Source organism: Rhinolophus sinicus, linkage group LG09, assembly GCF_036562045.2.
Source record: "Rhinolophus sinicus isolate RSC01 linkage group LG09, ASM3656204v1, whole genome shotgun sequence".
NCBI lineage: Eukaryota > Metazoa > Chordata > Mammalia > Chiroptera > Rhinolophidae > Rhinolophus > Rhinolophus sinicus.
The window spans coordinates 114,469,981-114,497,505 of NC_133758.1; the positions used below are offsets into that span (position 1 = coordinate 114,469,981).

Genomic DNA, 27,525 nt, shown 5'->3' on the forward strand with positions numbered 1-27,525 from the left:
AGAGACCTGTCCAGGTTTCTAGCTAATGAGCCCCCATAGCAGCTCCATAAAAATAATTCAATTTAACGAAAAATTAGATTTCAGTACCATGTCTTGGAAATGCACATGCATAGCTGCAGATTTTTCAAATCTGATATTCTTGTAGCTTTTTTTTTTTTTTTTTAGGTTGACCAATATGATGCATTTTAGCCACACATATAGTAATATTGAGTAAATTGCCATCCAGTCAATTTTGATGAGCAATATCTTGGGATCTCTTAGATCTCCTCCATCTGTGTAACTTCTGTTTCTGTATTTATTCTTCCCCCCTTTAACTCCCTATTTTCTCTAGAATTATTTCCCTGTCAGACTTCATCTCACAGTTGGATTTGACACTGGTTATTACACTTATGTCAGCATGTTATTTCTCCCAGGAATGCTTGTGTTTGCATTATCTCTCCTTACCCCGCGGACAGCACTGTCTCTCTTAAACGTGAGTCAGGTGCAAGCAGCCAGATGTTCTCGCCTCCTGCCAAACTGCCCTCCGCGTTCCCGGGCCCTCTCTTCCCCCAGGAGACTCCCAGGAACAGAGCCTGGCACACAGTAGGCACATGATAAATGTGGGAATGAATGAGCGTATTGAGGAACTTCAGGACTCTGACCAAGAATTTGCGTCTTTGGAGGAAATCTTGTTTTGAAGTCTTTCTTGAACGGAACTGCTGCTGTTTCGCCTCCTCAGTGCCAGTGCTGGCTCGTAGAAAGAGACCTTTCGAGAGTAAATGTTTTCTCTTCCCCTCTTCTTAAAAGGGTGCATTTTATTTTGCGGCAAGTGAGCTGCATGTGCTCAGACGGGCGTCCAGAGCCGGCTGCTGCCCACAGGTTATGCTTGGCACAGCGTCTCTAAGACAACAGAGGCGCTTCACAGCCTGAGTCTGTTTCAGAGGGTGTGCAAATAGCCTTCAGCTGGAAGTGCGCACACTGGAGGCTTTCTGGCTTCTCTCTGTTTCCTAGTAGTTTACTGACTTGATTAGTCCCAGACGGAGGGGAAGACGCCACACAAAGGGGCTTCTAAGGAGCCCCAGTGTCCAGGGTCACAGCTGGCCACGAGCTTAGGGTGCTTTGCTGCTTGTCCTGTCACATTTCAGTCAGGGCCACAGAGCACACCTTGTTCTCCCCCAAAGCTGCTTTGATAGGAGGACTGGCCTATCTGTGAATGCCAAGTTTCTCATCGAAACTCTCAGCAAACAGATAGTGTCTATAAAGAAACCGTGAAAAGCTCATTCCCTTTCCTGACCGGCTTCCCCAGACTCAGGGATCACTGAGCGGAGCCAAAGCCACGACTGCCTCTGTGCCGGTCTAAGCTCCGTCATGGCTGTTCCCCGGGAGGAAACCAGGAAAGAGACGAAGAGGATGCCCTGGGGATGGTCGAGCTGGAGCCAGTGCTCCTGGCCAGAACCGTGTCTGGCACTGCTGTCAGCAGCCTGAGCAGCTGGGGACGCACCGTCCACATCTGTGCTTTGCTCTCTGACCTCACTGGTCAGGTGAGGGACCCCATGTGGTGGCAGTGTCTTGGCCCTCGTGTCACTTAGGAGCACAGTGTGACACCTCTGGCCTCCCCACAGTGCCACACATCTCTCTCCACTTTTCCTGGGGTCACTGATGTCAGACATGTGACCAGTCGTTGTGAGGACAAAGCCTCCTTCTTTCTACCTCTTGGGGTGCGTGCAGACACAGTAGCCTCGTGGGACCCGTCTGAAGTGGCACTGTGCAATGAGCTATCACGGAGCTGGGGACCTCTTATCTTATTTTGCCCCCTCCTCCCCACCTCCCGCTCTCTGCCCTGGGATTGCAGGATCTACTAAGGGTCAGCCCATGACGTCAAGCTCTGTTTACTGGGGAACCTGACTCAGACACCCTCTTCTTCATCTCCCATCTGTAAGAAGGTGTTAGGGTACTCCTGCTTCATAGAACGGTGAAGATCAAGTGATTTACACGTAGATAACACCTCACAGAGCGACCACTTACTAACTTGGGGCTGTTACCAAGATTTCTTATCATTACATGAAAGTGTGGATGGAAAGACGGTGTTTGAGGGATGACAGTTGTACACACACGCTGTCATTGTGAGTTCACAGTGATGCAGTGAGTGAGGGGGCGTGAGAATTCCAAGGGCACAGCCTCTGCAGAGTCGTTGTCTCCTACACTGAGTGAACGCATGGCGGCATGGACGGCGGCGCTCTCCGGCTGGACAACGCACTAGGTGTGAATGCTGCTGTCTCCCATGCCCAGCTCTGTGACACTTTTCAGGAGAACAGTCCCCGCTTACATATTCTTTGCCCTCCTAGAGAGACGAGGGAAGAGCTGCTTCACTGAAGATATGCGAGAATGATATCTGCGGAATGGCGGATGGTAGGGAACCATCCCCGCTGGACACCCTCCCTCTGGGAGCACAGGGAAGACAGCTGGCACATCCTCTTCCTGCTTCTGCTAAAGTCTGAGCTGCAAGGGTTCACTTGCTAGTTTCTTAGAGGAATGGTCTCCCAAAGGGAGCTGTGTGTCCCAGTGTGCTTACCTCCTGACCAGTGGGTTCAGGGAAGGATAGCTTGGTCTTATCCTTTCCAAAGTTTTATTTTTGTGTAATTTCTGTAATGTTCACATTATGCTAGTGTGATATTGCAATTTATAATAAATATGTATTTGGTCATTCAGATGACCAAAGTCTGTTTCTCCTACTATATATTTGGTCTTCCACAATTCCTGGCTCACAGCTGCAGGAACTCTTGGAAGTTCCTAAATGTTGAGAGTGATAAAGTCTTACGTTATGAAGTGACTTCTGGAAGCACCTAAGGATAGGGGCTGGTTGCCAGGAAACCAACCAGGGGGTTAGAGGATTGAAACTTTCAGTCCCACCCCAGACCTCGGGATGAGAGAAGGGCTGGAGGTTGAATCAATGTCCAGTGTCCAGTGACTTAGCCAATCATGCCTGTGCAATGAAGCCTCCATAAAACCCCACGCGGACAGAGAGCTTCTGGGTTTGTGGAGATTTGGGGAGCGGCGCACCTGGAGAGGGTATGGAAACTCTGAGCCCCTTCCCACAAACTCATACTTGCTCTGTGCATCTCTTCCATCTGCTGTTCCTGGTCATATCCTGTCTGAGAAACCTCTAGTCTGGTAAGTGACTTGTTTCTCTGAGTTATGGGAGCAGCTCTAGCAAATTAATGGAACCCAAGAAGGGTTTTGTGGGAACCTCTGATTTGTAGCCAGTAGGTCAGAAGCACAGGTCACCTGGGCTTGTGGCTGGAGTCTGAGTGTGTGTGTGTGTGTGTGTGTGTGTGTGTGTGTGTGTGTGTTGGGGTGGGGGCCGTCTTGTAAGACTGAGCCCTTAACCTGTGGAATCGGTGCTGTCTCCACATAGATGGTGCCAGAATGAAGTTGAATTCTCTGACATCCTTCTGGTGTCCAAGAATTGTTTGTTGGTTTGGTGGAACCTCTACCTCCCACACACCTCCGTGGAACTGGGTCTGGGAACCCCAATTTAACTAGCAATGTTTATATATTTATAAATGAATTCATGTACAAAAACGGAGCCCCTGCTCGCCAGCATGAATGGCTGACCCCACCTGGTTTGTGCACATCAGTCCACCTGGACAGAGGTGCTGGGAGGAGATCTCTCCTGCGGCCATTGATGACAGGGGCGTGGAACAGTGTACCAGGATTGGCATTGTTCACAACGTAGAGATAACAATGGTTTCAGATTTTATTTACCGAATAATCAAGTTGATGAAATGAAATAAGTCTGTGTGCTCGAGGTTTTTCTTCAAACATTGACCTATGTGGTCTCCACGTTCACTTGGAAGGAGGGCAGTGGCAGATGGAGACTTTTAAAAAGCGAGAAGGTATCTTGGACACTTTTTGTATCATAAGCCACTGTGGCAGGCTGGGCTGTTGTATGGTTTCCTGTGCTTTCTATCTGTAATCATGTTTTTCAGCTTCGCTCCATAATAAACCACAGGTGAGAAGTTCGAGAGCCTTGACGGGGAGATGTAAGTGAATAGGGAAGACAAAATGGGGCTCATTTCGCAGATTTGCCTTAGGATATACTTCCAGACACAGCTCAGTTGCATTTGCAAGTAAACACGGTGTGTTTCTTGGCCTACCTGTCAGTAAAACTCCAAAGACCAAGTCAGAAAATGCGTGTGTGCTGGTGCTAGTATGCTGACATGTGTCCAGCTGTTCATCCGTGGGACGAGGGATTGTCCTTACACATACTGGGTCATTTGGGCAGAAGTCCTGGCAAGTCGCTGTCTGAAAAGCCATTTCTCTCTTTGTCCTTTAGCATAAAAGCCAGTGATCTTTTCAAGAAAAAGGAAAGGAAAATGTCTAACACGCAGCCACTAAGAGCAGCCTTTGCCTGTAACACACAGTCCAGTTTCAGTCTGTTTGACTACGCATTTCGTTTCCGTACAGAATATGAAATACTTTAGCATCGTGTCATTAATTTCCCCACATATAAATAAGGTTGTTTCTCACACAATTAAGGTATGCTAACAGTATGCCCCATTAGTTACGTAAAAAGTCAAGGTTTTCCTTATGTGTAATGAATATTCTAATATGTCACGTTGAATAATTCCCCAGAAGATTTGTAAGCTTACATATTACTGTGAAAGGGGATTGGGAGTCCGAAAAGAGTTGGGAAATACCTATAGGCAGAGTCCCATTGGGTTCTGACTTTTGCTATCCGCGTGTTCTCACAGGGGCGGCTACTCCTTGGGATGTGTGGGTGGGTGTCCAGGTTCTCCTCTGGTCAAACACCTGCTAATCCACGGGGACAGTTGACCCACGTGACTTCCAAGTCCTGATAGAAAGCAGGGAGCCCCCAGCCATGGAGGGAGGGTCACAGTCCGCCTGGCACAGGGAAGGTATGGCTGGGCCCCAGCCCCTCTCTCTGGGCACTTAGGGGTCTCCGCTGGCTCTCCCCTCCTCTCCCACCTGAGCACATGCACTTTGGACCTTTGGACCGCCTGCCCTCCACCTGCGTCGAGTGCAGGAGCTCTGTCCTCAGCGGCCCCTGGCAGCCACTGCCTGGCCATCCTTCTGCCTTGATTTGCCCGCTGCCCGCGGTGTTTGCCGCCTGCCCTGGCGGATTGATTCCCCGCCGGGCGTGGCCTGGTGTACAGGTTGGCGACTGGGGAGCAGCCCATGTGTGGGGTCGCAGGCCCAGGAGCAGCCCCGCTGTGGGGCTCCCCAGGTCCCAGTGCCTCGGGTCTCCTCTCTGCCTGTGGCTTTGAATTGGGGGTGGGCACGCACACCTTGCCAGAATACCAGTGTGAACCTGAAACCCAAGCCTGTGACTGTAAAACGCCTGGGGAAAGAAAAAGAAGGGTAAGAAATTCCTCTGAGGTTCGGCTTTGTAGAGGAACCACGCCTGGATCTCCAGTGGGGCTGCCTCGGTTGTTAAGCGTTGGGCCACTGTCACCTACCTTTTCAGGAGGACATGAAATTAGACACCAAAGCTGTGACAGACCCTCCCACCCCTCCCACCGCAGAGAGGCGTCCTGGGACTGGACGGAAGACAGGACCTGACATCTGCGGCCTCTTCCACCCCACAACTGAAAAATGACTTTTACTTCGGAACATTTGATGTGTGTGTGTGTGTGTGTGTGTGCGATCTATTAATCTGAGAGAACAGTATCTCCGTGTACCTCCAACATGCCCTATTTTATCACCCCATGGCCCAGGCACCCCTCACCCCAACAGCGGTGTTTCGATGTTACGAACTTAATGTACAATGGAAAGCATTTGCTTCAAGCTTCAGGGGTTGCTCTTTTTACTGTGTGTTATTTAGCAGTTACGTGAAGCAGCTCCTCTCTGCCCAGCTGTGCAGGGCTCCATGGTGTGACTGCACCTTAGTTTATCTGGACAGCTCAGAGGAAGGGCGTTTGAGTTGTTTCTGATGTTTCCATGGCGAGCACATCATGTGGACTGGCCTCTTGCGGTCGGGGTCGCCACCCGCGTGGCGGAGCCCAGTGGCTCTGAACTCGGGGAAGAGGCGTCTCAGGGCGGTGAGCCTCCGACTGGCCTCCCTGCAGCCCCGGCTGCTTCCCTCACTGGTAGGGCGTCACTTACCCTCAGTCTCAGTTTCACCGTTTATCAGAATGGGGGTGATGGCGCCTCCCCTGCAGGCTGACATGAGAATTAAAGGAAACACTGTTCTGTGCCCGCCCGGGGCACAGCCCTCAGGAAGCATTCCATAAATGCTAGTTATCTCCTTGCTTGAAATGAGGGTAATGCCCCTTGTGTCAAACTGCTTTCTGGAGACGGAATCGTTATGAAATGTTTCCTGGTTGCCAGAAAGGTGTTCAGTGACATTAGGATTGTGTCACCATCAGCAATACAATCCAACCAAACCAGTCTGGTGGGTTCTGTCCAGGCCTTTCCACTTACCCTTGAACCACAGGCGGCTGGCTGCACCTGAAACCTGTCTGCCCTACAGCCACGCCTGGGGGGGGGGGGCTCCCTTCACCGCCATAGGTGGGCCCACAGTGAACACTCCCAGGTGCTGTGACAAAACACGTTCAGAGCAGCTTACCTACCAAAGGAAACAACACACAAGTTCTTGCCCACGAAGGACGTACAGATGCCTTATGAACAGTTTCCCAGGTTGGTTCCGTCAGCTCCTTTCGTTCCTTAATCCTTAAACCTCCACATAGCGGGTGAACATGCAAAAGTCTTGGCCAGGTGACTAATTTGAGATCCCAGCGTGACCCACGTGGGCCCAGCTCCCGGAGACATGGTCTCCACCACGCTGGTGTATCTGCTGCAGGCAGGAGTCCAAGCCAGGATGTGGGGGACTGACCATGGAGACCAAGTCTGCCTCCTCCTTAGGTGGCCCAGGTGACAAAGTGACATAAGGGACATGGCACAGCATGCAGGGCTGCTGGACGGCAGCCATGGCTTATAAGGGACGAGAGGGACGTGGTGCTGGGAGAGGAAGCAGTGGACAGTGGACAGTCACACTGTGCTCTCAGGTGCCGTCCAGACTTCCCCTTGGCCTCCACCCTCCAACAGCACCCTGCAGCCTGTGCAGACGCGGGGGCTCCCGTGTGGCCACCGACCTCAGTCCCCTGGGCTCTCAGTGCAGCCTGGGCTCTAGCTCAGGCCCCTGTCAGCTCGGTCCTGTCTCCTGAAATGCCAGCCGATTTCCCTGTTTAGGTCCTGTTCTTCCAGGCTCCGCGTTCCTCTTCAGACCTTGTCTGTATTATAGAGAGTCCAATACATGACTAAGTGAAATCAGTAAGAGAACTGAGTTGGGTGGCCGGCCTGGATCTAAAATCCATGCCATTGGGAAGCCATAGCCGTTCAATGTAAACAACAACTCAGGGAATCAGCGTGTTGGACAGGAAATGAGTGTGCGTTAAACAATGCAGCAAAGTAAGGAGAGTTACTAGAACATCTGTCGTTTACCATTTGTGACCGTCATCAAGTCTTGTAGCATCTCTGAGCTCTCGGCCCCTCGCTGGCCAACGGTGCTGGTGACGTTGGCCTCGCCTCCGCAGAGCACGTGAGCACAGGATGCTGCAAGCTGTGTTCCGGAAAGAACACAGGGTGGCTCAAAGTGAGTCCTGGCCCAGCTGCCACCCCTGAGCCAGTGCTGTGGCCCCTGAACACGGAGCCTCACTTCTAACTGGAAGCACAGGGCCCTCTCGGGGTGGGCACCGCCTTTCCATGGCATTCCAGAATTGCATACTGCTACGCGTCATTGTGTGTGCTGGCAGGCCCAAACACTGGGTTTTTCTGACACACAAAGGCTTGCTTGTGACACTGAGAGTTGGCTTTCAAAAGGTCCCAGAAAAGTATGGCTGGGGTGGGGCTCCTGCTGGGAGTTTCATGGCCAGCGCATGTGTGCTGCAGCCCTTCAGTTCACTCAAGTACGTGGAGACGGAGAATGCTCATTTGCTCTTGGCCGTACAAATGCCCAGGGCCTGAGGGAGCAGGAGGCCGTTTCAATGATGCCGGCGCAGTCGCCTGCCTGGGATGCTCCGCCCCTGTGGCTGGGCCCGAGGGGACAGCTGCCGCTACAGTGCTACGAGAAATCCGTGCTCTCAGCTCAGCCGTGTGCCTTTCCAGAGCACATGTCAGATATCCTTTTAGCTGCGGGTGTGTCAGAGCAAGGAATAAAAATAGCCATCAGGCCCTTGGTAGAGAGCCGGACGCATGCCAACCCTGGGTCCAGGCCACTGGTCCTGTCGATACGGCTGCGTCTACACAAGATGGGCTCTTACGCTCTGCGGGAGCTCGGGGACAGGGCAGAGGCTAGGCTGCAACAATGGCTGGTGGCCTGAGTGCGGGAACCTCCTGGGGCCGCTTTTGCTTCGATTTGGTAAAAGGACGGTCTTGCTTTCCTGTGTGGTGATCAGTTTCATGAGCTAATGTGCCCCAGTGCCTGGCTCCCAGCAGGGCCACATGCACGGGGAGGCATGCCCTCCACCCCCAACCTGCAGACCTGTTGACCCTGCCAGTAGGCAGTGAGGTCTCAGCAGCAGGCTTTTCCCCAGACAAGCTAGCAGGCGTTTCCACACCATGCTGCTGCTTGTCCGTTCGCTTTCCTGGTGAGCCTGCATCTGGCCAAGCTTCTGACCACGTGACTCCAGCCTCAGAAATGGAGACTTTCCTCCGCGTGGGTCAGCACACTGGGCATGGATGGCAAGCGGTGTCCCCTGGGAGCGGCTCCGCTTCTTCCTTCAGTCTGGTCACAGAGACCGTGGTGAAGAGCAGACCCGGGAAAGGCCAGAGCACAGCCGTTTGGCTCTTGCCCCCGTGAACGCTGAAGGAAAGTCCGCGCGAACCGGCGGGGTGTCCACTGTCCACCCGGTGTCCCAGGCGGCTTGTCTCCGGCACGTTTTCGTGTCGTGCTCACAACAGCTGTAGGAGGGAGCCAGCATAACGTCCTCATTACATTATGCATCTTAAACATTTATTTTTAGGCAAAGGAATCTGGCATGTTCTAAATAGCAGGGTCAGAAATAGAATAGCGTGCGATTGATTCCAGCTTCACATGGATGCTGTGATTCAGTTTCTTAGTAGTGGTTTTAAGAAATAAATGTTTGGCTAACAGCTCCCCAAACCCACAAAGTACCACTGGAATTAAGGGGAGGGAGGGACACACAGAGACTGAAGTCAGTTGCAGGAAGTAACCTTTTAAACCCAGTTTCAGCTTTTGAATATTATCCGAAGTCAGAGGAACCATGAAACAGGCCGCGTTCACCGAGCCCCGTGCTCAGGTCTGAGGAAGGTCACAGGAAAGTGTGACAGATGGGCTCAGCCTCCCCAGGGGTGGTGTTCTCCTTTAAACTGTCCCCCTCATGACTTCAGTGGGTGGCTGTGATGTTTATGGAAGGAACAGGGTAGGAGAGATCACTCCATCTTGGCTGACAGACTCATGAGAATGCAATACGCCACTTTCTGGAGAGTTCTAGGCTGTCAGCAGTTCCAGAATCTAATCTAGAAGCGTAGTGGAGAGGGCTGTGGAAGCTGTCTTCTCAAAGAAGATGGAAAAGCGGGGGGTGGGGGGGGTGGGGGGGCAGGGGGGGGGAGCTGGAAGGAGAATGATGGGACCCAGGGTAACATGTGGGTATTATTGGGATTTTGTGTGAGACTCTGGCTTAGTTCAAGTTGCAGGTCAGATGCTGAAGATATTTTTTGTCTCTATTTAAAACAAAATAAAACAAAAAACAGTGTATTTTCCTTATATGCAAGTTTGTGTTCAGTTCCCAATTTAATATAAGTAGTACTTATTTCTACAATGGAAGGGCTGTGATTTAATTATGAGAAGTCCCACGCCAACCATCCTGTCCTTTTGTACATAAGAAAAAGAAAAAAAAAAAGTTATTCACAGTGTCACATCATCTACCAAAATCACTCTGCATCAACATAAAAGTGAGAGGGAAAAATCATTATGAGCCGACAAGGAGCAATTCCCAGTGATGGTCGTCAAAGGAAAAAGGCATTCTCAAGGGAACCATTCACAACTGGCTACCTGTTGTGCAACAAATAAGGGGAATAAGAATACACGTACTCTTGGCTTTCTTTTGCAAAAAAATAAAATAACAAGGAAGGGTGGAGATGTGTGGGAATGAGGTAGGTGACATAAAAATAGAAGTGAGACTTTTTGTATGTGCCTTGTTACCTGGCTTTGATTTTTGACCCAGTGTTCATATTCAGAAAACAGGCTATTAATAGTATCAAAAATGACAAAAGGAAACCAATGTTGAAAACACACAGAAACAAAAGAACCTAACTGTATAAAGTTGATAGCGCAACCACCCCGAATAAAGGCTCTACTCTGGTGATTTTTGAACAGTTTCGATTATATACCTTGAGTGGAACATTGTTTAAGAACAAAAGAAATAGCAAAGCACTTTGGAGCTTGACCTGCTTTGATTATAGTTGAGAGAAGTGTTGAGTGTTGGTGTTGTAATTCAGAAATGATTTTGGAGGTATTGAAGGACAGTAGAGAAGGGTAGGACGCACCGGTGTTACTGGACACATAATTGTAACTGTGGGAGAAGGGGCTACAAGCACTGGATTCTCCCCCCCCACCTGCCCATCCCCCATGTATAGAAAAGCAGTGATACTTTTCCGATGGGTACATGAACTATAATTTCCCTCGTAGATCTCCCAGGTATGGAGTTGGGTCAGCCAGGGTCATCCTGTGCCAGAAAGCAAGAAAGTGTTCACATGCCAAGAAAACCCGTGGGTTGTCTTGAGGGGCCTCCTACTGACAAGAAAAGTCATAGTAATAGACTGCAATGTATTACATGTTAAAAATGCATGAGTCCCTAGTATATAATGAGTTCATAGTGTGCGTCAAGGAGATGACTAAGAAAGGAGAAATGGCAGCTAAATAAATTCAGAAGAAATAACGCATTTGAAGAACCTCCCTTGACCTAGGCTAACTCACTGGGTCAAAGGTTTTCGGAGAATTGGGTATTTACACATTCTCATGTCACCCCACGGTCACACGAGGAGTGGCTGATGTTCCTCTGTAGTATTCTTGCCAAAAAAGTGTTTAATACGAATCTAATGATGAAGAAATAGAACAAATAGAGAACATTCTTCCGGCACCTGCACCATAAACAAATATCACCTCTAAATGGATCACGGACTGAAATGTTAGAGCTAAAACTATAAAACTCTTAGAAGAAAACATGGGAGTAAAATGGTCTTGGGTTGGCAAAGGCTTTTTGAAAATGACAGCAAAAGCACAGGTGGCATAAGAAAGCATGGATAAATTGGATTTCACAAAAATTTAAAAATTTTGTATTTCAAAGAACACCGTCAAGAAAGTGAAAAGAAACCCACAAACTAGGGGAAGAATATTTGCAAATCATATATTTGATTGCAGAATGTATAAAGAAGTCTCTTACTACTCAACTACAGAGAGACGAATAACCCAACTGGGAAATGGCCAAAAGGTTTCTGCAGATATTTCTCCAAAAAAGATACACAAATGGCCAATGGGCATGTGAAAAGATGTTCAACATCGTTAGCTGCTAGGAAATGCAAACCAAAACCACTTCACATTCACTGGATGGCTATAATAATAATAATAAAAAAAAAGAATAGCAAGTATTGGCAAGAATGTGCAGAAATTGGAACCTTCATGCGCTGCTGATAGGAGTGTAAAGTGTTGCAGCCACTTTGAAAAATAGTTTGACAGGTCTTCAAAATGTTAAACATGGATTCACCATATGACACAGCAACTCCACTCCTCGGTGGGAAAATATGAAAACATATGTCCACACAAAAAATTGTATGCAGACGTTCATAGCAGCATTGCTCATCTAACTGAAAACGGGAAACAAGCAGAATGTTCATCATCGACTGTTGAATAGAAAAAATAAAATCTGGTCCATTCACACGATGGAAGAGTGTGCAATAATAAAATGAATGGAGTACTACTACTCGCGACAGCATGGCTGGATCTTGGAAACATTACGGTCAGCAAAAGAAGCCAGTCACAAAAGTCCAAACAGTGTATGATTCCACTTACATGAAATGTCTGGAATAGGCAAGTCCACAGAGGCAGAAAGTAGGTCAGTGGTTGCCCAGGGCTGGGGAGATGGAAGGGAAAAGGGGGGTAACTGATATGGGCACAGGGCTTCTTCTGGGGGTGATACAAATATTCTGCAATTGTGGTGGATGGTTGCACACCTCTGTGACTATACTGAAAGCATCAAATTGTGCCGTGTAAATGAGTGAATTTATAATACATGTGAATTAGATCACAATAAAGCTGTTTTTAAAAAGTCAACGCCATGAACAGCAAAAGTACGGGGAGAGTGTTCAAGCTTAAAAGACCTAATGAAAAGCAGTGTGTGAACCTTACTTGTATCCTTGGCTGGAAAAAAAATAACTATGAAAGATAATTGTGGCACAATTCAGGAAATCCCAGTTTGGATGGGATGCTAGATAATATTTTCTTAAGTGTGATAAAGATATTGAGGTTATGTAGGGCAATGTCCTCATTCTTAGGAGTTGTTTGCTAAAGTGTTTTAGGGTGAAGTACAATTTTCTCAGCAACTTACTTTCAAATGATTAAGAAAAATGTGTGTGTGTGTGTGTGTGTGTGTGTGTACAGAGAAGGTGGATCTTGGAGTCTAGTTGGAGGGTATTTTGATGTTCATTGCACCACCAATCTTTGAACATTTTGTAGGGTTGGAATTTTAGTTTTCCGTTTTCAAATTTCACACCACTGTTTCCATTCAACGGGGCAGACATTGCTGAGTACCTACTGTGTGCCTGGCACTGGACCCAGGTGTAGTCACGGAAGTACAGTGTAGTGATGTCCATGCCGTGGGTTACTTTACGAAGTACAGAGAACTTTGTGTAATTTAGAGAAGTGATCCCTGCCTTCAAGTTGCTTGGGACAGCTACTAATGTGTCTAAATCTTGATAACCACCATTGAAAGTGATTTCTAGGTGAATCTCAACTGCGTTGAGCCTGTGGTGGCTTTGCTTGCACCCCCGGGGCAGGTCATCCAAGAACGCTCCTGTGTGAGGAGTTGCAGCTGACACCCTGAAGTGCCAGCCCGCAGCAGGCAGAACTGAATGAACAGAATCGTCTGGAGCAGCAGTTTCCTGTGACAAAGATGTTAGCATTGACCTTCGCCTCTAGAACATCGTGGGCTAATCAGCCAGTAGGTATACTTTGAACTTCGAGCTCACAGACTGCTGCGTGGTGTCCTGGAAAGCGGGATCCCTGACGTGGCAGGCGAGTTCTCTTGGTGTGCTTCCCTCATACAGTTTATATGTCCTCGTGTACGTGCAGGTGCCGCCTCGGTGTTGTGCCACCCAGGGGACGTGACCGTGACTGCTCAAGATGTTAAAAATCATTCACGTTGGAAAAGCACAGTATCATCTCTTATCAGCATAGGACTGTCATTGAGGAGACTTAAGAGCTCCGTAAGCGTTCTTACCACAAGCAGGACTTCTAAAGGTCATTTAAAGCAGGGGATTATAAAACATGACACATCCATCCCTTAGTAAAACATGCAGAGATAGGAGGATTGGCCAGTTCTTTTGATGAAGTCCTCTGTCCACTGTGTGAGTGTGGGCAGGGCTGTGTGGTGCCAGCAGAGCGTGCCCCCAGGGACGGCTGGGGCTGAAATGCAGCCTGTCTACACTCACCACGTCATGCTGCAGGGCCGTGTTTGCACGAAGGCCCACCGCCTCTGTCTAAGGTGCACGAGGGCGCGTACGGCCTGGCCGTCTGGGTCCACTGTTCTTGGTTCAGGAGCGTCTTTCTAAACCACTTCGTGACCGTGCGAACTAGAAACCTCCACTTCCATTTCTTTAAAGTGACGGGTACGTCCACATCATCCGAGTGACAAGTCCCTCTAGCTTTTCACCACGTCCCCTATTCTGTCTTTACAGTTTTCTTGCCCACACCTAATCTGACACTATTTTTTGAAATAAAGTCAATAACCATTACCACGTTTGTCCCCAGTATTGTAGATGGAAAAACCAACTCTTTTATTGTCAAACTTAAATTTTGCCGATTTACATAATATTTAATTAAATTATGTAATTATGGTAATGTGGACAACTAGCCGCGATAAATTTGTAGATAAAAACTGCTTTGTTTCAATCATTGTAAAAGCCACCTAGTGGGAGAAATTCTCTGCGTGCGTCCCCATCACCTGCTGGCTGCCGTGTTTCTTTTGGTGTCGGGGGGACACTGGCCCTGTGCTGGTCAGAGAGGAAAGACTCGCCTGTCAGACTGCGGGCCCCTGGAAGTTGGTGAAGGGAGCGCCCACTCTGCATTTTCTTCTGTTTTAGTGTTTGAGCCATGATGGGCCTGTTGCATTGTATCCGTTTCAGGTGTGCAATGTGATTGGGTGTTTGTATGTATTGCAAAATACAATGATCGCCCCATTACGTTTAGTTAACATCCATCGCATGGTAACACACGTTTTCCTTTTCTTGTGTGAGAACTTTTACAATCTCTCCAGGCAACAACTCTGCAGCTATTTGGTGGATTTGTGTCCATCTTCAGGTTGTCGCTGCTGAAGCTTTCTCAGAGCCAGCTGCTCGATACCGGGCACGAGTGGGACCCTCTGCATGTACGTTTAGGTCTGGTGACCTGGCTGGTGGCCGGCTTCTCCTTGGTAACATCCTGAAGAATGAAAGAACTGAGGGCGTGACCGTGGAGCAGCACAGGAAAGCTCTCCCTGGGGAGCCAGTGACATCAGAGGGAGGTCACACAGCATCGGGGGTGGGGGGCCCGAGGGGGGGGGATGAGGAGGAGTCAGGGAGTTTAATCCAGTGACAGGAACCTTTCAGGATGTGACTCAGGTGATCTGTGGCTGAAGGGTTTCGGAAAACTTCACTGCAGGGTCTCTCCCTCTGCCCTCACTGAGAGCGGGACTTCCTGTCAAAAACCAGATTCCCAGTCAGCTTTTCAGGTGTGAGTTCTGTGGGAGGAGGACGGGAGAGGGTTTTCAGGAATGTCCGTGCGTAAGGTGTAGCCGTCGCTTTTCTCCCGTGTCTGTTGCCTCATCCCTTCCTTCCTCATCAAACATTCCATGTTCTGAGACAGCGTGAATCCCTGCTTTTTGGGTTTATGTCCCAGGTCAGGCGCCTCTTTCTGTCACAGGAGCCTCAGGGCGTCTTTGTGTCACTCCTGCCTGGCTCGTCACGTGTCAGAATTAGCCTGACCCTGTATGGGGTCCTTTATCTGGGCCTGATACCAGCTGTCCCTTAGAGATAAGAGAGAAACAAATGGGTTCCATCATTTAAATGTATGGGTGAGGTATGAACGCACACTTGGATATAGATTATTTTAGAAAAGGGCAGATTCAGTGCGTCTCCATCAAGCCAGTTTATTCCAGTAGATCTTGCAAATCTTAGACCATTGGGGTATTACTGCAATCAGCTTGGAAACGTGAGTTATTTTCAAAGAAATAAAGATCTTAAAATATATCTTAATTGTATTTTTATTTAGGATACTTCTGGAGCTTTTGGGGAGAATCGGACAATTTTCTCCTTAAAATCTGGCCTAATCACTAGGCAGCATCTTTGTGTCTCTGGCTATTATTCTGTATGAGGCTTCTTTTATTTTTATTTTTAAAAAATCTTGCAATTAAAATATTTTTCAAATTATTTTCCATTTAAACTCATATTTAGAGATTTATAGAGACTGGGTAAGCTGAGAGTGTAAAAGCAAATGGAAACTGCATGTGTCTTTAGGAAATAAGCTCCAAAGAAATATTATCTCTTCCCTATTTGTAAAATGGAAAACGAGGTATGACGTGTGCATTACACACTTTCAAAATGCACACGTTTAGGTCCTGTACCCCATCTTGTGCCATCAGCTGACAGCCCTGAGGGAGGGTTAGCCCTTGAGTAGTTTAGGCACCGTGTAGATGTGGGTGGGGCTCCTGAATCACAGCTCAGCCCTGCCATCCACCCCCTCAAGTCCCCCACCACCCGGTTAGGAGCACGACAGCCTTTGTGCCATTCAGTTCAAGTTTCATGATGTGAAAACCTTGATGAGTCCAAAGCCACCTTCTCAGCCTGCCAGCTATTTTGGGAGCATACCTGAAATTTTCTTTTAACAATTCACCCATGTGGTCATTTATTTCTCATGTAATTTAAAAATGATTATTAAACATGTAAATGAGTCTTCTGCAGAAATAAGCCCATTGTTCTTACCAAACTTTGGGAGAAGTCTGGAGGTAAAGCGATGTGTGATAGGACACGTCATTAAGTCAGGGATATTGTAGAGTAACAACCCCCAGAAGTGACTCTCTTTCTTCATAAACAGTTGCATGTTTCCCCAGTCAGCAGTTTAATGCATTTATTAGGATGACAGGGAAGTTATATGACCATAATCTAATGCCACACCCCGTGCCAGGCTGGGCTGTGTAGGGTCCTTCTGGGGCTGAAAGCTGGACAGCCAGGCCAGGGATGTGTACCAGGGGCGAGGGTCATAGGGAGTGACCCATGATAAAGGTGGACGGAGAGGATGGGCAGGAAGCTAGGGAACAGACAGAAGAGCTGGCGGGTGGGGAGATGTGTGGTACATGTGTCCTATTGACAAGGAGTGACGTTTCCAATAGGTACCCAGGATGCCTCAGTGTTGGGCAGGGCTGACTGGCTGCCTGCCTGGGCTCCTGGGCTGCCAGGAACTGAGGAGGTGGCCCTGGTGGTGCAGATCTGTGGCTGTGGCTGTTTGTCTCCCTGGCCAAGCGTGCAATGAAATGCCATTTTGTTAATATGTTCCCATTATGTCAAGTAGGAAATTTAGGTGCTCAACTTACTTTTCTTCATTAAAACTAGGATATTTAATTTTTTTTTTCCAGTTTTGTATTCATGGAGTGATGAAAAGAAGTGGGATATTTTCTAAATGTTACTAGATATTTTTAGTGCTTTCTGCTTAAAATAAATGACACATACATACCACATGGTGTTATTCATAGATGATTTATTTTGCATTTGCAGAAATCTTAATTGAAAATAAAGTCTTTAGATAATGTGGTGCTCATGTCATAATAATTTCCTCCCAAATTTGTAAGTTGCCCTGCAGGTAGGATTGGTCTCTTAGGCAACTCTGTTGTTCATAATTTAATAATGTCAATAATAGTTTTAAAATACCAACATTTGAATAGTGCGTTATGGTTTTCAAGGAGCTGTTTGCGTATTTCACATCACTAACGTACCTCAGTTAAGTGTCTGTCTTATCACTTCTACTAAACTGTTAGCTTCCGGAGATCTGGGACCAGAAGTTACACAATGGTTTATATCACAGACTCCATAGAAAATACCTTGGACGTTCCAAACACCTGGTTACGGAATGCCTGAGTCTCTGTTTAGAATTCTGTGTTCTTTGCGTGGCTTTCCTTCTGTGGATGCCGTTCATTCCCTTGATGGGCATTTAGCAAGCTGAGGTTTTCGGTACGCTGCTGGCAGCTACTGCAGGCGACAGGTGAGGAAGAGGATGAAGGCTTGTACTCCAGGGATGGTGTCTGCACACACAGCTGTGGAGGAAGTGGTGAGCACCCCAAAATCAGAACCATATTTAGAGGTTGCAGAAGTGAGGTCTGAGTTTCATGGGGTGCAGGTGGGGAAGGAAGAGTCTGAGAAGGTGTCTCAGGAAGAGCTACGATTTCTGGGAAATGCCATCGCAGGCATAGGGGCCTCGTCAGCAAGAGCCTGAGGTGGGAAACAGGCAGGGTGGGGGACAGACTATGATGAAGGGAGGGATGGGAGCCCTTGGAAGGGGGTGGGGGTCAGCGGGGGCCTGGAAGTGGAAGCCGGCTTGAAGACTGGGCAGTGAGTGCTCTGTGTTCTCTTAGGCAGTGTCAGAGGCAGTGTCTCTTAGGCAGTGGATACAGAAGGCAGGGGAGCATTTCCTTTACCGGTGGGAGGTCAGCCCTGGGCTGCCACAGGTGATAAAATGATTCCCAAAGAGACAGCATTTCTGCTGGGAAATCAACACCACACTGTGAAAACCCTGCCCTGTGCTTTTGCACAAAGCTGATGGATCACAGGCACCGACAGAGGGCATGGCTTTGGGCTTCTCCAGGGGTCCTGCTTGCACACAGTCAGCTTCTCCCAGGAAGGAAGCCTGGAGGCACCAGGTGGGCCTGCTGGCTGCCCCCACCCCCACACCTGCTGTCCTGGTGCCGGCTGCGCTGTGCCCACCTGGCAGCTCATGAAGAATCATCTCAGCAGCCCTCGTGTGTCTTACTGCACTCTGCACTTCAGAGGACACACACACACTCCTAGGGAAACATCTGGAAGGGTAGCAAGCAGCACAGCTTATTTCTGAGGAAGTGGATCGGGGCCAGTGAGAAGAGCGCCTTGCGATTACTGCCCGTGTATTCGCTTTCATATTGTTTAAGTTTGTATGATGAGCACATCATTTTAAATTCCCAGCAGATGCAATGATCACAGCTGATGTTTACATGGAGAGTTTGCAGTCTTCACGTGTGTGACACCTGTGACCCAGGAGGGAGGGGACACCACTGTGACCTCATTTAAGTACTAGGAACCCCAGGCACACAAGGGTCACTCACACAGGCCACCGAGCCAGTAAGGGGGTTCGGGGAGTGAAACCAGAGCAGTGGGTTCTGCTGCCTCTTAAAGGTGTCATGACAAGGGGACAGACCTGTTTGGACCTCATGGAACAGCTTCCAGAGTAGGTCCCGGTGCGTGAGCTGTGCCACGTGTGCCCACCTCTCTTAGTGGACAGAGCGGGACTGGTGACGCCTCCCAGCACTGTACCTCCAGGCAGGCTTGTCCAAGTCTGCTGGCCCGGCCCTGGTCCCCTTATTCTGGTCTTTCGGTCCTGGCCCCTGGCAACCTTGGCTGCCTTCTGGGTGTGCCCAGCCTGGGCAGGACGCTCCTTTCTGGTGGTCACTAAGGCCTTCCTGTGTGCTGGGCACCTGTGTGAGGAATCGGTCCACGTGGAGATGTGAAAGTGGCATGAGACCAGCCTTCCGGAGAGAAGGTGCGTCCAGAGGCCCTGGGTTCAGGGTCGGGCCCAGGTTTGGGGCATGGAGTTGGGCTGTGCCCTCTCTGCAGCTCGTGCTTCAGGGGCCTGCTCTCAGCGGGCTATGGGGGTGTCGACTGCACATGTGGCACGGAATCCAATCACCAGGACCTATAAAACCCTGGCTTAGGTCGTCCAAGGGTCCGAGCTGTGTGCTTGTGGCTCTTACGAATGTTAAGATCATGAAATTAAATAGCATCAAATAGGTGACCCTCAGACATCGTCCAGTCTTTCGTGGGCGAGAGATTGGGGGTGCAGAGGCATCAGTGGGTGAATGCAGCTGCCCAGTTCACCACCGCTCTAGAACTTTCTGGCACCTTCTGTACATTATTCAATGTGGGGATGAATACAGCCAGGGCCATCTGCAGTGCCCCACTGAGGGATTTGGGTCCTGAAGAGCTCCAAGCATTGCAGAGTGGACCTTCTGGGAACCCGTGGAATGAGGACAGTGGCTTCAGAGGACTTTCTTATCTTTCTAAAAATGTGTGGAATGAGGAAATATTTGTACCTGGCAATGTGGCTTCCTGAGTGCTTCACCTGTTTCTTTCTCTCCTCGTCATGCCTCTTAGTTTGTCAGGTGTCCAGACTTCCATCTCATAAAACTTCTCATTGAAGTTATTTTTATGCAACATTATTATTTTTTAAACAGGAGAATAGCTTATTTCTGTCTCCTTGAGCTGAAGCCCATTACTTAAAATGCAAATCAGAAGTTATGGAAATACTGAGAAGTGGCACGTTTCTTAGTAGACTGTACTGTCAGCTCTGACAGCAAGTAACTGTCCAGCGAACGTTCTAGAAGGATCCTGTGTGTACCTGCCATTCTCACCAGCCCTGGGTTCATTTATGTTCGGATGAGCTGAGATGTGAAATTGTCCTGAACAATGTGTACAAAATATTGTTGGGCTGCAAATGACAGCATAGTACATACCAGTTCGTGGGATAATTGTGAAAAGTTTGCATGTGGTCAGCTTGTTTTTGCTATTGACTAGGTTACTGAGAAGTCGCACCACATTCAAGTCTGGGTTTAGCAACCCATGATTCTCCCTAAAAGACGAGAGATGGTGAAAGGCTAGATGTGCCAGGGAGGGCAGGGCCTTCATTCGCTCATTCATTTGCTCATTCATTCGCTCATTCATTTGTTCACTCATTTGTTCACTCATTTGTTCAACTTGGATACCAGTCAGATGTGTACCAGGTGCTTTTCTGGGGAGCGGAGGCTAGATCAGACGCCGCTCTGTCTGTCCAGAGTGTCCTGCCTGGAAGTGGGTGAGCAGCAGGGCCTCTTCTCAGGAGCCAAGCTCACAGTCCTCTGGGACCAGCTCTCTGGAGAAATTGTAGTTTTATTGTAAATGTTACTGCCGTGAAGCATGTGTAGAGCATAATTCAAAATACTAATAAAATATAGACTACCTTTCAGTGGACATTGCATAAAGCCCATTGATCACAGCCGCGTTTGCTCATTTGTGTGGAACCTCTGGTCCATCGGCACACGGTGCTTCATGATGGACACCGCAGTTTGGAATGAGTGCCAGGCGTTTTCATTCAGCACACAGAAGACCTAAGTGAGACAGTGAATGCGGGGACAGCACACTTTCCTCCATGACGCCAGACTTGTTTGCAGAACTGGACAGAGTCACTGAACGCCGCCCGACTGTTCCCTTGATTTTTTAATGCTAGGGGCAGTGTAATGAACCTACTGTAGTCAAACCAAACCAGTGCTGTGAGGTCCTGGATGTGGCTCGGGGGCACGCTGCCCTCTGAGGGAGTCTGGGCAGGAAAAGGCCTGTAAAAGGGCCCGGAGTCCTCCCTGGGCCACTGTCAGCTCTCAGCCTGATGGCCGGCCCCCGCCACCTTGGTGGGATCCAGTTTTGGGTGGAATTTCCTTTTCTTTCTCTTCCCTTGTGGTACCTAAGGGCACTGCCGTGGTGGTGGTGGTGGGAGAGCCAATAGCCGTGTCAGGACTGAGATGTCAACAAAGCCACTGTGACATAAGCCATCACTCCCTGGGCTCCGTGTGCCCGCTGACCACCCACAGCTTTCCAACAGAAGATGAACCTCAAAGCTTCAGGGACTTAAATCCTTCTGGGGGATCTGGTCGCTATCCAAAACACCATGTAAATATCGTGCTGTTAGATTGTCCTAGCCGCATAATGCTTGTAATAGTCTGAGTAATACTCGGTAATTTCACTCTAATACATCCTTTGTTTTCATTACTAATACGTTCATGTTTCTGAAATAGAGTGGATCTTAAAATACTTCTGTTGATGTTTTCAAAGACGCTATTCACGGTATCCTAGAATGGAGAAAACATGACAATAATTCTGTATTTTTTAGTAATGTCACATTAAGATTTCAAAAGCTAGTGACAAAACCACGCAGACGTGACATAATTTACTATAGGCTCTTCTGTTTTATAAGTTAAAAAATAATTGATAAAGGGATGTAATGTCAGTAGGGTTTGTGTACTGAGATCAGCAAAGCCTAAAAGTAAATTCAGCTGATACATCTTAGCTGACTTTATTTTCCACATTGTTGCTATTTGCGTTTTTAAATGGCTTTTGTAAAGTTTCAGTGTACCTTTCTGTTGCACGTAGGGGAAAAACACTGTAGACAAATCATTGTGAGGATGTAGAGAAGTATACTGCTTTGTTTCAAATCTTTGCTTGTTTAGTAACACATTAGAATTAAGCTGAAAGATACGTTAAGTTTAGCGTGTAAGAGTCATTCATGAGCTCCAAGTCACCTTGCTGAGGGGAAGTAGAAGCAGGCTAGGCTGCGGGACTGGAGGGCAGGTCCTGGCGTCCGGGCAGGAGGCGCCTCTCGGCTCCATGTATTAAAGGACTCCCAGGTCCCAGGTGCCAGGCACTCTGCTGAGCATTTCACCTCATCATTTCGATTTCAATTTGAAAGAAGCCAATGGAATGGAACAGGCTGTAGAGAGAGCCTGCAAGGAAAGGGGTGCCCCTGGGCCCTGTAGGCAGGTAAGGTGTTAGCTAAAGAGTTGGTGCAGACTTGCCCCTGGGCGTGCAGGACAGACGGAGGTGCTCCCAGCCCAGCAGGGCCCTGGCAAGCGCAGACTTGAAGAGGGAGACATGGCCACCCTGAGCCCTGAAGTGGTTGTGGGCTGGGAGGGCATGCAGTGGGGCTCAGCTGCTGCGGGGCCTGGGGACAGACAAAGACAGGTGGAGGTGGGCAGAGAAACTGCTGTCGTTTTCCCTGCACACGTCTTGTTTCCTGAGTGATCCAAGCGCCAGAGGCCCTCACCTGGATCCCCTTATTTTGTACACTCTGCCCTCACCTGGGAGTTCCTGTTCCTGTTACAGGTGGGACCTGATCTCTGATAGACAGCTGGCAAGGGCCCATGTGGCTCCTGGACCCATGCAGCTCCCACCTGAGTGCCCAGCCTCTTGCTGAGGCCTGTGCCCTGAACTTTCACTGTATCCACACCAAGGAGTCTAAGTTGCCAGCCATGAGCCGTTTTATTCAGAAGGGGTCGAATCCCTGAAAAAACCCTTGTTCACCAGAAGGGAAGTAAGTGGGCGGCCCCGTGCTGAGCCCCCTGGCTGCCCCCCCTCACTCCAGACACCTGCCCTCCTTGGAGGCCGCCCTTTGCAGCCAGCCTGTGCACCCAGCCACCCCTGGACGGTCTCTCCACTGCAAGAATTAATTTTCTCTCCTCTGCACGTCTCCTGAGATTTCTCCTTTCCCCGCCTAGTATCTGTGGTATCATAATTTCTTGTCTGACTCTCCCATTATGTTTTAAAGTAACTGCAAGCGGGAACCGGGTTTCTTCCTTTTAGAGCTTCCCACCACCCACTGCGAGGCTGAGTCCCGCTTTCCCCATCCGCACAGGGTGGCTGCGGCCCCTGGACTGCAGCTGTGACAGGTTTGTGACGTGGGTCTGTCTGAACCTCAGGAAGCGGCGTGTTCTTCTCTTGGAAGACAAGCTGAGCAAGGCTAGGCCCTGCTTCCATGAGATGCGGGACGTATTTGAAAACATATCGCCTGATGGGAACCATGGGTCCTTCTGAGGAACATGGAACCGAGTCTCTGCTGAGATTTTCCCGAGTTGCTTAGGCAGTAAATGGCTTTGGGGTGAGTAGAAGGTGGAAATGAGGCTGGACGGGCTGGGTGGGGGCAGTGGCAGCCAGAAAGAGCTCAGAGCAAGGCGGGGTGGGGGGTACTTGGGCTGGGAAGGTGGCCTGCCCCTCACCCTTCCGGGCCACTGCAGCTGGGCCGTCGTGGCCACCAGGTTTGGACATATCCACTGTCCATGCCCCCCTCTTCCTTCCTCTTCTGCTCTTGTGTTCTTTCTCTTTAAGACCGTGTTGTCCGCCTTGGGCCCCTCCCCTCCCTGAGGCCGGTGATCTGGCCCAGCCTGGGAGAAATCTGGGGAGTGGGCCTGGGGGCTTCGGGGGGCAGCATAGCAGACTCCCTTCCAAGTGTTTGGCTTTGGGTTGGTCCTGGATATCACAGCCTTGCACCCAGTTCTGGCACCTTCCACAGCCCTTTCACTGGGTTCTTTGAGGTGGGTGGGGCTTAAGACAGGGCCTGGGAGGCAGGCAGAGCATGGAGGGCTCTGGGCTTGTTCAGTGACAGGAAGGACACCGCCTCCCTCCCACCCTCCCTCTCCACATGACAGGGGGACCCAACCGCGGAGGCCTTGCCCAGCGTGGTGGATTGACAGTGTGTCAGATGATGTGAGACCAGCGTGCCCGTGGCTTAACCAGAAGGGTGTGTCCCCATGTTCTTCTCTCGGGGTTCTTGTCTTGAACTCTCGATGTTGGAGGTGTTTGGGAAACAGGCCCGGCTTTGCTGGACAGCTCTGTGCGCTCGGGTGATGGTGGCAGGTCTGGAGGACCCAGGAGAGGTCGGCGGGGAGCCGCCCGGCTCGGGTTTCTGCAGGCCCAGGCCCTATTTTGAGAATTTGAGAAACAGTTCCCGAGGAGGTTATCAGGTGTCATATTTTCAGAGGAGAATTAGAAGCATCCGGCTCTCAGCTCTCAGCACAGAAAATGTCCACATCGAGCCCGACTCACCCTGGGCCTCTATTTCTGCCTGTGTCTTCATGTCTCGCTGCTGTTTTTGCTGAAGGTGTAGTTGATTGTAGAATAATGTCAACCTACATAAAGTGCCATTTCCATGTATTTTAGTCAGTGAAAGTCCTGTGTATTTACCAGGGGCAGTAGATACATGCTTTTGCTGTTTTTACAGCAAATATGTACGAGTTTCTTCTCAGGAACTTTCCGGTTATGATGAAGTCATGAAAACGTAGGCTCAGAAATCAGACTTTCTCTAGGAGACACCGGGGGGGTGGGGGGGGGGGTGTTCCACGGAGGGTCCTTTCTCTGAACCATGATTCTGGCTGTGGCCTTGAGTGAAAGGACTTGGGTTTGTTTTCCTGAGAAATTCTCACAGCTCTGTTTTGTTCCGATCGGTTACTGGCTGTGTTGAAAGCTGGCTCGTCAGATTTCACTGCTTTTCAGTTATTTACAAAAGTAAATAGAAATAGAACGGGCTTATCAGCAAGCAGCTGGATGCATTTCAGAGTGTGTGGCAGCCTATCTAACTTCTTGCTCTGCAATTTTTATCTTAGGGTTCCCACTCAGTTTCATTCTTTTTTTTCCTTCACACTCTGCTAGAAGGAACTTAATACAACCCTGCTCCTTTTTTTCCCACTGAAGGAGAAAAACAGTGTGCGGCTTGTTGAAAGCAAAGCACTACCCCCGAGGTGGCCTTGTCTTCCGCGTCTGGAATCCCGTCTGCCTGAGACGGGCAGTTTGTTGGTATTGCTTGTCCCTTGCCAGTCCCACCAGTGAAACAGGAGGAAAACTAGAGGTTTTCCCGTGGGTCTTTTGAGCTAAAATCAATGCTCATTGGCCGGCATGTCTTTTTGGATGCTGTTGTGAAACCCAAAGGATTTCTGTCAGGACAAATAGATATCTGTCATTCCCCGAAAATGTAACTAAACCGTAAACAATTTCATTTTAATTAATGTTTGTAAACTTTCATTCTGGAGTAGTTAAGACCTAATTGATGTTTGTATTTAGTATGTCTTATACCTCCTGTGTGATAGGTGACTGCTGTTTCCATGGTGATGTGTGACTTACCCCTGGCCATTTCCATAACTATTATAATATTTAACGCCTTAATCAGTGAAATTCCCTGGTGGTTTCGTGGACTGTGGCTACTAATGGCCAAACAGCTCAGGAACAATTTGAACAAACATTTAGGAGAAAGTCATAAAAACTCTGGTTGTTATTTTCTTTGGGAAATGAGAACAGTCCTTGCTACGGAATCTCAGCTAAGGGCCCTGCTGGGAGGTGCCAGGTCCTCTTCACTGGGCGTCAGGTCCTTCCCCAGACTTGCCACAACCACAGCCACGTGGGTCCTGGGGATTCTGAACTGCCTGCCCTCAGGGTCGTCCAGAAAGGGGAAAGGAGACCCCACATCCCATGCGGTGCTTGTGTGCTTTCCTTTCTCCACTGTGCTCGTCTTTCTGTTTTGGGGGGAGGGGGAGGAAGAGGGAACTCCATTTTTTGACCAAGAAGATGAGGAGGATGAAGACGTGGCCGTTTATGGAGGGGGCTGGGCTCTGCGAGGACGAGCCCGTCTCTGCCAGTTCTCCCTCATGGAGCGAGCCCCGGGCGGGCCCCACAGCCGTAGTTCTGTTGTCACCACACGGTCGCATTTCTCAAATGCTAAGTTCAAGTGCGTATCCAGCTGGAGCTGCCCCTGTCGGTGGGACCCGGGCACCTGCTGGGAGGTGCTGCTTTGTCCTCTGTCAGGAGGAGGAGGACGGTGAGAGGACGTGAGGTAGCGGCCTTGGCACTGACCGCAGCGGAGAGGAAGCAGAGGCCTGTGGGCTTGAAGAGCCGTCCTCGGGCTCGTGGTGGCCTGTCAGACGAGGCTGGTGTTTCACTGGGGGGCAGCCAGGGAGCAGCTTGCCTCCTCGGGACTGTGCTGGCCTGCCAGACCTCCCTGGTGGGAGGAGGTCGACCAGAACGTTGGGGGCTAACTCAGGTGACACTGCAGGTCACACACAGCAAACTGCAGGGGCCTGGCCGCCAGATCCCTTCACCCCCAAGCCTGCCGTGCCCTCCCTGGGACCCTCGGGCCCTTGGCAGGGACGGGAGCTGAGAGCGTCAGGCTCCTAGGCGTGTCTGCCTGCTGCCTTATCTGTTTGGCAGCGTCTCCTGTAATCCTGGGACAGTGGTATTTGGTAGAAACTGAATACAGCCTTCAAGCCTGAAAAACCACACTGCCGCACAGAGACTGGCTGCAGGGAAACAATGAGCAGCTTGCATAGTCTTTTTAGGGGAGAAAAAAAGAAAAATCAAGTCTCTTCAGGAAAAGAAGGTACTGCATCCTGCCTGGGAGATGGCAAGAATTGCTTTACATACAAATTCAACAAATTGTTGGTCGCACAGGGTTGCTTTAGCCGTGTTAAAGGTCTGACCCATCTCTCAGGGAATAATTAGACTTTCTCCCCGAGGGAGCAGCTGCAGTGTCCACACTGGCCCACTCCAAGAAGCGGGGCGACGCGCTGTGTAAGAAGTGGCATCCTCATTAAAGACCTGCTCTGCCCCTCCTCCCTGGTCACCCCTCCTTTTCAGTTTTCACTTCCAAGGTTCAGAAGGTTTGTGACTTTTAACAAGGAACCGAGGCGACTTGTGATTTCGTTTGCTGGATGCGCCGGCCGCAGGGGACGCCTCTGCGAGCTCAGCCCTGCATCAGGTGGCACCTTTATTAATAAGTCACTAGGCTGCTGGGATCCGAGGCCACGCCGTGCGTGGTCTCAGGGCGTGGCTTCACCTCCGTGCTCCCAGGCCAGGGAACCTGGAAGGTGTCTTTCCTTCCCCCGGGCACTGCACTGGCCCAGCCCAGAGAGCCCCGCCGTCCTTGGAGGGGGCTGAGGGAGCCGCGGTGCGAGGCTGGGCACCGCTCGGGATGTGTGCAAACACTCAGGCGGTGTGAGCATGAGTAAGTTGTCTCCTCCGATCTGTTTCGTTTCATGTGATAAGAATGTGTGAAGCCCAGGGAACCAGTGCTGCCTGTGTTGGGGGCAGGAGGGGGCCTTTGCACTGCTGCACCCGCAGTGTGGCAGCCTCCGCTCTGCCTGCCCCCACACACTCATCCCTCAGCGGCACCTGGAGGGTTTGCCGGCTGGGAAATGATCCATACCTGTCCATCTTGCTGAGGCTGCGTAATAGCTGTGGGATCCAGCTCTCAAATGTTCCCTGCTGAGTGTTTGGCTGATGTGTGCTGAGATAGGGTGTTCCCATAGACACGGCCCCAGTCTGGAGTTGGGTGAGTGCTACGGATATCTTTTGTGATTGTGTCTTTGCGAATCCTATCGGGAAAGCTAATCTTTTCATGTTCAGTTACTCAAAGCTTCCCCAACCCCGGGTCAAAACGAAAATTCTATTGTGAGTATGATGTCTCGGTTGGTTTTGAAAGCATCTGCTGTATCCATGAGCTTTTCCTGG

The 27,525-nt window shown here is 49.7% G+C and overlaps 1 protein-coding gene across 10 annotated transcripts in view; it reads left to right on the forward strand.

The window, feature by feature from the left end:
* COBL (cordon-bleu WH2 repeat protein) overlaps positions 1–27,525 on the forward strand; it is a 179,041-nt gene that overhangs the window by 34,226 nt on the left and 117,290 nt on the right. The window contains exon 1 of one of the 10 annotated variants that reach the window (XM_074341035.1): positions 17,338–17,467. The exons of 5 other annotated variants lie outside the window; for them this stretch is intronic. The gene's annotated coding sequence lies outside the window, so the exon portion shown is untranslated. Of the gene's footprint in view, positions 1–17,337; positions 17,534–26,717; positions 27,020–27,068; positions 27,347–27,525 lie in introns of those variants that run through there. 4 more of the 10 variants (XM_074341033.1, XM_074341036.1, XM_074341032.1 and 1 more) reach the window with 4 other exon arrangements.